General features: G+C 42.3%; 1 non-coding gene across 1 annotated transcript; it reads left to right on the forward strand.

Annotated features, from left to right (window-relative positions):
* Positions 1 to 5,078: 5,078 nt before the first annotated feature.
* LOC128572193 (small nucleolar RNA SNORA64/SNORA10 family) lies at positions 5,079 to 5,213 on the forward strand. The gene has a single exon (XR_008376101.1). It is a non-coding gene; the product is annotated as a small nucleolar RNA SNORA64/SNORA10 family (small nucleolar RNA).
* Positions 5,214 to 8,894: the final 3,681 nt, after the last annotated feature.

Here is an 8,894-nt window from a genome sequence, read left to right on the forward strand (position 1 = left end):
AGGGTGACGTAGTGAGACTCTGTCTCAAAAAAAAAATTCTTTTAAACTATATATTTTATCCAGGTTATTTATAGTTGTTTTCAGCAGGAGGGCCAGTGGGAACTGCTAGCTAGCCTTAATAGTAGCTGTGAAAGTCTGATCTCAGTGTGTGACCTTGAGCAGGTTACTTAACCCATCAGTGCTGAGTTTGTTCCTCTGAAAGATGGAGAAATTAATAGTACCTAGGTCAAAGAACTGTTGTGAAACATCCATACAGTGGCAAATACAAAGTGCATATCATATAGCGAGCACTCATTGGGGCTGAACGTTATCTTTTCAACCTGTGACAAGTGCCCTGCCACTGCCAGCTGCTCCGGCTGTCACTCTCCTTCTCTTCTTGAATTTTTATCACAGTTCAACTTAAACAATGATTTCTGTGGAACACCTGTCTTCCCAGTTGGATGGTCATCTCTAGGTTAACAGAGCCCGTGGCTGTCTCATTCAATTTCATATCCCTAGTTCCTTAGTAGAAGACGTGACATGCATTAGGTCCTCAACACATATTTGTTGAATGAGTGGGTCTGTATTTCTACATTTTTTACAAGAGCACAAGCAGAATGTATACTCTCTCTGGATGAAGATGGCTTATTGGGTAATTCTCAAGCACAGAAGCTCTGGAATTGGGTCAGATGTGAAGACACTAACCTTTTGTATTTCAGTTTCCTTTCCTGTAAAGTGGGGGCAGAGATGGGCCTAGCACAGTGGCTCACTCCTGAAATCCTAGCACTCTGGGAGGCTGAGGAGGATGCATCCCTGAACTCAGGAATTTAAGACCAGCCTGAGCAAGAGTGAGACCCCATCTCTGAAAATAGCCAGGTGTTGTGGCAGGCACCTGTAGTCCCAGCTACTCGGGAGGCTGAGGTAAGAGAATCACTTGAGCCCAAGAGTTTGAGGTTGCTGTGAGCTATGACCCCACAGCACTCTACTGAGGGTGACAAAGTGAAACTCTGTCTCATGAATAAAATAAAGTGGGGACAGAGACAGGCTTGTAGTAAAGCTCAAATCTATAAGACAGTACAGCGCCTGGCGTGTGGTAAAGAACGCAATCAATGCTAACTACAATTATTTCTACTATCCTTTCCTTTTTAAAAGTTTGTTCATTCATGAAAATGGTCCAATTTAAGAAAGCATAAGATAAAAAGAAATAGGGGTTTGGAACTATCTGGAAAATGTTTTAGCTTTTTTTATTTCTGAAAAGGTATGTGACACGTGTTGAGATGAAAACCAGAAAAGGGCTTCTCGCTGCGCCTGTGCTGTTCCCCTTTTCTTTCTGCGGGGCGTTATTTTAACACTTAACTAGAGAAAATGTACACACAGCTATAGAAAGAGCTTGGGGCCTCCCCACAGCCATTCAGTTTTTGCCGTTTGATTTACATTGAGCGAAATGGATTGCAAGCGTTTATAAAAGTCACAGAGCAAAGGAATAAAGTGTCCTGAGGAGAACCAGGAAGGGAGCCAATCTTTTAGGTTGGGAGTGTGTGCACCAGCCCTCTGTGACTACAATACAAGTCGTGCTGAGCACAGGTTGGAAATATTGTGGTTGTTTTGTGTATCAGCCTTCAGACCCGTCTTATAAACTTGAAGGAGAACTAGGTTTTCGTTGATTTCCACTCCTACAGTCCTCATCATGATTTCAATGTCGCCATCTCTAGGTATCACCTTTTACCCCTGTGCTGTTTACACCAGGCTGCCTGGTTCTGGGGTGTCGTAGAAGTGAGTTTGGTTCTCAGGTGTGCTTCCAGCCAGTTTCTAAAGTCAAAAGGAGAAATAGTGTCATAAAATAGGTGATACTCCTCTACATCAAGGGTGGAGTATGATGCTTATGTAAGTGGAAATCAGCTATATTAACAAAAAAGAATGAAGGCCTATTTGGTTCCCACTGGAATCATGCCCTTAGCACTGTGCGGTTGCCTGTGGCATAACTAACTGCCAATCCCATCTGAAGGGAGAAGCAGTACCCTTGTGTTTATTTGCATAACTGTTTAAAAAATTGCTGATTTAAATGGAGGAACTGGTGGCACCTGTAGCTCAAGCAGCTAAGGCACCAGCCACATACACCAGAGCTGGCGGGTTCGAATCCAGCCCAGGCCTCCAAACGATGACAAATACAACCAAAAAATAGCCGGACACTGTGGCGGGCACCTGTAGTTCCAGCTACTTGGGAGGCTGAGGCAAGAGAATTGCTTAAGCCCAGGAGTTTGAGGTTGCTGTGAGCTGTGACGCCATGGCACTCTACCCAGGGCTAAAGCTTGAGTCTCTGTCTCAAAACAAACAAACAAACAAAACAATAACAACAACAACAAAAGACAAATGGAGGAACCATATTCAAATCAAATAAGAACTAGGTGTTTTTTTTTTTTTTTTGAGACAGAGTCTTATTATGTAGCCCTTAGTAGAGTGCTGTGGTATCATAGGTCACAGCAACCCCAAGCTCTTGGTATCAAGCGATTCTCTTGCCTCAGCCTTTCAAGTAGCTGGGACTACAGGCGCCCACCACAACACCTGGCTATTTTTAGCTGCAGTTGTCATTGTTGTTTAGCAGGCCCAGGCCAGGCTTGAACCCACCAGGTTTGGCATATGTGGCCAGTGCCCTACTCACTGAGCTATAGGCACTGAGCCAAGAACTAGATATTTTTAAAATTAATTAACAAAAGTGCTCTGAGGCTCAGTTCCCTTTGCTGATGGAATTAAGTAAGTATTCTGGAAGTAGGGCCCTCATGTTGGCATTTTTTGAGTCTCCCTGGGTTCTAGTAACATGCTGCCAAGGCTGAAATCTGCTGATCCAGCGTCTTGTTATTGTAGTGTACATTTTCATTGTACTTAGGCTTGGCAAAACATTTTTCCAGCTGGTGATAGGAGAGATATTATTATCCCCAATTTGCAGATGGGAAAGCCAAGGCCAAACTGATCCAGAGGTTTATTGTAGATTATGATAAGCACTGCTCAAGTATCAGATGCAATAAATACCTTTGAGGAGAACACACCTCTTTAGCTTTACCTTGATTTTAAATAAAGGACCTTAGAATTAGACATTCTTAGACTGTGGAAGGACTTCAGCTGGAATGAAGAAACCAGGAATTGGAGAAGAATATGAGTTTATCTCCCCCATCTTACATTCCGCATTTGCAGGGTGCCTATCCCTGTGTGGCTAGGAGGACCACACCTCCTAGATTGGACCTAGATTGTGAATCAAGGCATTAAATGCTGTCTCTTTCTTCCCAAAGTACACTTGTTTGTTTTACAAGCATATGTAATGATTTTTTTTATTCCAAAAGTATAGTAGCTGTGTACAAGGCAGAACTATCTGTTTCTAAGTGGAGTCCAGATTCTAGTCCCTTTGCTTCCTTCCCCTTCCATTATGACACTTTTAAAAACTGTAGGAAAAGCAAGTTCATGAATGGCCTTGACTTTATCCAGCAATTGCTTACTCACCCTGCAACCTGTCTTTGCCTCAGTTACAAAGAGCCATAACCAGCAGTATCTTCAGGGCTTTTTCAGGCACTGCCATTTTCTGGTTTCTTTTTTCCCTTTTCTATTTTATTTTAATTTTTTTGAGACAGAGTCTTACTTTGTCACCCTTGGTAGAGTGCTGTGGCATCACAGCTCACAGCAATTCTTGAGCTCAAGTGATTTTTCTTGCCTCAGCCTCCTGAGTAGCTGGGACTATAGGCACCCACCACAATGCCTGACTATTTTTAGAGACGGGGGTCTTGCTCTTGCTCAGGCTGGTCTCGAATCTGTGAGCTCAGGCAATCCACCCACCTTGGCCTCTCAGAGTGCTAGGAGTACAGGTGTGAGCCCCTGCACCTGGCCTTTTTATTTTTTCCTTTATTATTATTTTTTTTAAATAAAGATGGGGTCTTGCTATGTTGCCCAGTCTAGTTTCAAACTCCTAGGCTCAAGTGATCCTTCAGCCTTACCCTCCAGAGTAGCTAGGACTAGGCACAGGTCCCAATACACAGTTTCCTTTGGTTTCTTATTAGTGGCATTTCTCCCCTCTAGCTTTTCCCATTTTATTTAGTTTCTTCCTGCCCTGTCTGTGGGCTGTGTTCTCTCTCATTCACACTCTTTTGTGGCCTAGGGCATTGCTCCAACCTCAACCACTGCCTGGGTTTTCCCCACGCCAACTCTGACCCGGCCCACCTAGTTCTGAGGCTCGTGGGAGTAAGCCTGGGACTAGGGTCTGGGTCAAGGCTGTGAGACTTGGGAAAAGTGAGGGGCAGGGCGGCCAGAGACAAAATAGGGGGATAGAGGCTGAGATCAGATCCTGGGCTGATCTGGTGCTGATCTGAGGTACTGCCTGGAGTCTGGGAACCTAAGGGGGAGCAGGAATATTCTGTTGATGTTGCCATCAGTGCTGGGCCTTCAATAGGGAGTGATGGAGGGTTATAGGTCTGTGTGACCATGACACAATAAGAGTTGAGCCAGGCTTGGCTCCCATATCTCAGTGAATAGCGCACCAGCCACATATGCTGAGGCTGGCAGGTTCAAGCCCAGCCTGGGCCTGCTAAACAATGACAACTTCAACCAAAATATAGCCGGGCATTATGGCAGGTGCCTATAGTCCCAGCTACTCTGGAGGCTGGGGCAAGAGAATCGCTTAAGCCCAAGAGTTTGAGGTTGCTGTGAGCTGTGATGCCACTGCACTCTACTGAGGGTGACATAGTGAAACTCTGTCCCCCCCCAAAAAAAAAATTAGCATTGAGTCGGCCTATCAAGGAACCCAGAGGAAAGGAAGAGTCATTGCTTGAGCAGACAAACCCAGTCTTAGAAACAGGGAGACCTCTCAACATGGAGATGCTATTCACAGTGTCATTCATCCTCCAACACAAACTCCTAGAGGAGTGCTGGGCACATAAGCTCAGGGAGGGCTGAAGTTACTCTACTATAAGACACGGGGACAGAAGTACCCACTTGGTAAATTGCAAGGTCAGTATTATGTCAGACTTGCCTGGGTTCTAATCCTGACAATGTGACCTCAGGTTAGCTCTTAATTACTCTGGGCCTTAGTTTCCCTTCTCTGTAAAATACTTCCTATCACTCTCCCTGCTCTGTATGGTTACACTTGTCCTGACTCGTGTGACTTTCGTAATGTGGAGAGAGAGAAAAGTTCTCCTCAGGATGTCAGGTTGGCCTTAACAGTGGCCTCTCTTTCCTTGAGGGGTCCAACAGTGTAAAAAAAAAAAAAAAAAAAAAAATACTTCCTATCATATAGGGTGATTGTTGCTGCTATGATTTTATATTAAAAAATTATTAAATTCTTCATCTCTAGATTTTTGTGTTTGGAACTAACATAAATAAATTATTTTTTTTCTTTTAAAAAAATAAAGTGAACTTTTTATTATCTGAAAATCCTCAATAGAATATGAAGATGATTAATATTAATTATGACCACTAAGAATACTTTCTTGTCACTATGTTACTGATATATTACTGATAATCAGTAACATATGTAACTACTGATTTTTATATTTCTACTGATTTCTCATTTTAAAATAATGAATAATATAAGTATGTTCTATGACGTTTCTCTGCTTATCTTAATATAATTAAATGGAAAGTCCAGTTTTGGAACTCTGCTGAAGAATTCATACTTGCAAATGTGGTCCCAGTTTCTAAATTAGTGAAAAGTGGGATGGAAGCAAGAAATGAAATCAGAACGGAATCCTGGCCCTCTCCCTGGAAGGCCCACAGTGTGTTTTGACTTTGTGGCTGACAAGCTATGTGGGTGTGTTGCTTAACCTGGGATTCAGGAGATACTAATGAAATAAATTAAAAATGGCCTTACAGCTACTACATCTTAGAAGAGCTAAAGCCCATAAATTTTAGGCGTGATGAGAACAAAGTACACTAGATTATTAATTTTTTTTTTACAAAATAACAAAGACATTATAAAATCTTATGATATTTTGTTTTACTGCCTCAAAACATACTTGACCAACATGAGCTAATCAATCTTAAAACTGCTCCTACATGACATTGCTATATGCTTGCCATTTCCTGCTTGGAGAAGGGATGATAGAATCATTAAAATGACATATTTAATTAAGATCCAGGAGTCTTGGATATTAGTCCTCAATTTTAACTAATCATTGGAACATTATTTTGGGCTAAAAAAAAAAAAAGAACATTGAATAACCTTTTCAACCATTATTCATTTCAGAACAGCCTGGTCATAAAAAGAATTCTAGCATTTTTTTCCCTTAATAAAAACTGTTGTCATGGAAATATTTTAGCTCCCTCCTTCCCCCAATTGCTTGCATCTGAACAGGGCATAAGCAAGCAGATTAACTGAGGCCAGGGAAGTCTTTTATGATGGAAGTAAGGAACAGGCCACATTACAAATCTTTCCAAAGTCCATCTCCCAGGATAAGAAAGAACGAATAAAAGAACTCTTCGGAGACTGGGCTTACAATGGCTCCTTATCCTAAATGGCTTAGTTCTCTCCCTCCTTCTTAACCAAATACACTGAATCCATTACTATTTCTTGTGCAGAAGGCTTATTTTATTTTGATCAGCAAATAAAAATGAAGTTCTGTTGACTAGGAATGTTATGGTATCTCTCAGAGACTCCTTCCCCATGACACTGGAAATTTGCCATGTTTTTCAGGCAATTCAGGCCTATTGTTTGCTTTTTATATCATTAAGTTATTTTGTTAGCTGATATAGTTATTTACTTCATTCTGGTTGGAGGGCCTGACCGATGTATGATTTTGTATTCGCAACAAAAATTTTCTCCTGCTCAGGTGTGGTACCTCATCTCTGTAATCCTAGCACTCTGGGAGGCTGAGGCAGGTGGATCCCTTAAGCTCAGAAGTTTGAGACCAGCCTGAGTAAGAGCAAGATAGCTGGGTGTTGTGGTGGGCACCTGTAGTCCCAGCTACGTGGGAGGCTGAGGCAAAAGAATCACTTGAGCCCAAGAGTTTGAGGTTGCTGTGAGCTGTGACACTATGGCACTCTGTGGAGGGTAACAAAGCAAGACTGTGTCTAAAAAAAAAAAATTCTCCTGGCCAGGTGCAGTGGCTCACATCTGTAATCCTAGCACTCTGGGAGGCTGAGGCTAGTAGATTGTTTGAGCTCTGGAGTTCAAGACCAGCCTTAGCAAGAGTGAGACTCTGTCAGTACTAAAAATAGAAAAACTAAGGCTGGGCATGATGGCTAATGCCTGTAATCCTAGCACTCTAGGAGGCCAAGGTGAGTGGATAGCTTGAGCTCATGATTTTGAGACTAGCCTGAGCAAAAGTGAGACCCTGTCTCTACTAAAAAATAGAAAAACTGAGGCAGGAGGCTCACTTGAGCCCAAGAGTTAGAGGTTGCTGTGAACTATGATGCCATGGCACTCTCCCCAGGATAACGGCTTGATACTCTGTCTCAAAAAAACAGAAAAACTAGCCGGGCATTGTGGCAGGTACCTGTAGTCCCAATAACTTGGGAGCCTGAGGCAAGAGGATCCCTTAAGCCCAAGAATTTGAGGTTTCTGTGAGCTATGATGCCGGGCGACAGAATGAGACTCTGTCTCAAAAAAAAAAAAAAAAAAAAAGATCCTTTATTTCCACAATATAGGAGCTGTGCATCACGTCCCATTCCATGAATTTGTTTAAATCCCATGCAAGTGTGAAAGCAATTGTAAAATTCAACTCAGAGCAGAAATGATTTATGTCTTGACTGCATAAGAAAAGGGAGATTGAAGGTGCTATCTTAATTCATGCTTGGGTCTGTGATTCCTCAACACGCTGTAGTTTTATTTCATTCTGACATTGTGTTCCTCCCAGCTCCTGAGCTCCATTTGGCATGTATCTTTTTGCAGAACTGGAGAAATCAAGCAATGAGTTTTGAGAGTTTCTACGACCTCCCTGGAAGTGGGTGATAGCCTTGGGAGTGAGCATGGAAACGGCAATTGGCTTTTGAAACCATAAACCAGAAAATAGATCCACTGCTTTCTCTACTTTCTTCCTTAGCAGTGTGGGAAGACATAACGTGGGAGGAGACGGCTGCGCATCCTGCAGGCACAGCTCTTGCACATGTTCACACACAGGCGGTTTAGACGGCCTGGAGCAACCTCTGGAAAGGACTGTACTTCTTTTTCAAGGGAGAGACAAAGACAGTGTGTCTAAACTTAGAGCATTTATAACTAAAACAATAAATCATTCATGTAATTTCCTTTATTACAATGGAGGTGAAGGGAAAAAAAGCTCATCGCATGGGGGCAGACCGGTGGTGACTGCAGCCAGTGTTCTGCCAGCAGCACGAGGGGCTGTGTCCGGGGACATCATGGTTATCCTCGCTATGTAAACCCACCAGAGGTGAAAGGCCCCTCCCTAAGTGAAATTCCCAACATCCTGTGGCTCTCACTAAGTGTTTGCTGTACCGATACATGAAAAAAGTTCCCTTTAAACCTGTTACTCACGGACTTAACCGAACATTTTCTTGAATTAATTTTCACTGCAAGGCTCTATCACCTCTGGGGCTAAGTTTCATAAGCTTACTGTCCATGGTGAAGGAGTGTCCAACCTTTTGGCTTCTCTGCACCACATTAGTGAAAGAGTTGGGCTGCGTATTAAATACACAAACACTAACGAAAGCTATGAAGCAAAAAAAAAAAAAGGGCCACGTGTAACTTTCATGATATCCACCACCACATATAAGCAAAAAAGTCCTAAATGTGGCCTTGGATGAGCTTGGATACTCCTGCTTATAAAGTATAAAATGACTTATTTTAAGCTTCAAAGGAAGTTCTCAGCCATGGATGTTTCAGAATTTAATGAACAGACTGAACTTGTCTCTCATGTTTGTGATTTTTTTTCTTTGCTCACTTTTTATTTATTTATTTATTTATTTTAAAACTAAGTCATTTG

The sequence above is a fragment of the Nycticebus coucang genome, chromosome 19 (assembly GCF_027406575.1).
Source record: "Nycticebus coucang isolate mNycCou1 chromosome 19, mNycCou1.pri, whole genome shotgun sequence".
In the NCBI taxonomy this organism is placed as follows: domain Eukaryota; kingdom Metazoa; phylum Chordata; class Mammalia; order Primates; family Lorisidae; genus Nycticebus; species Nycticebus coucang.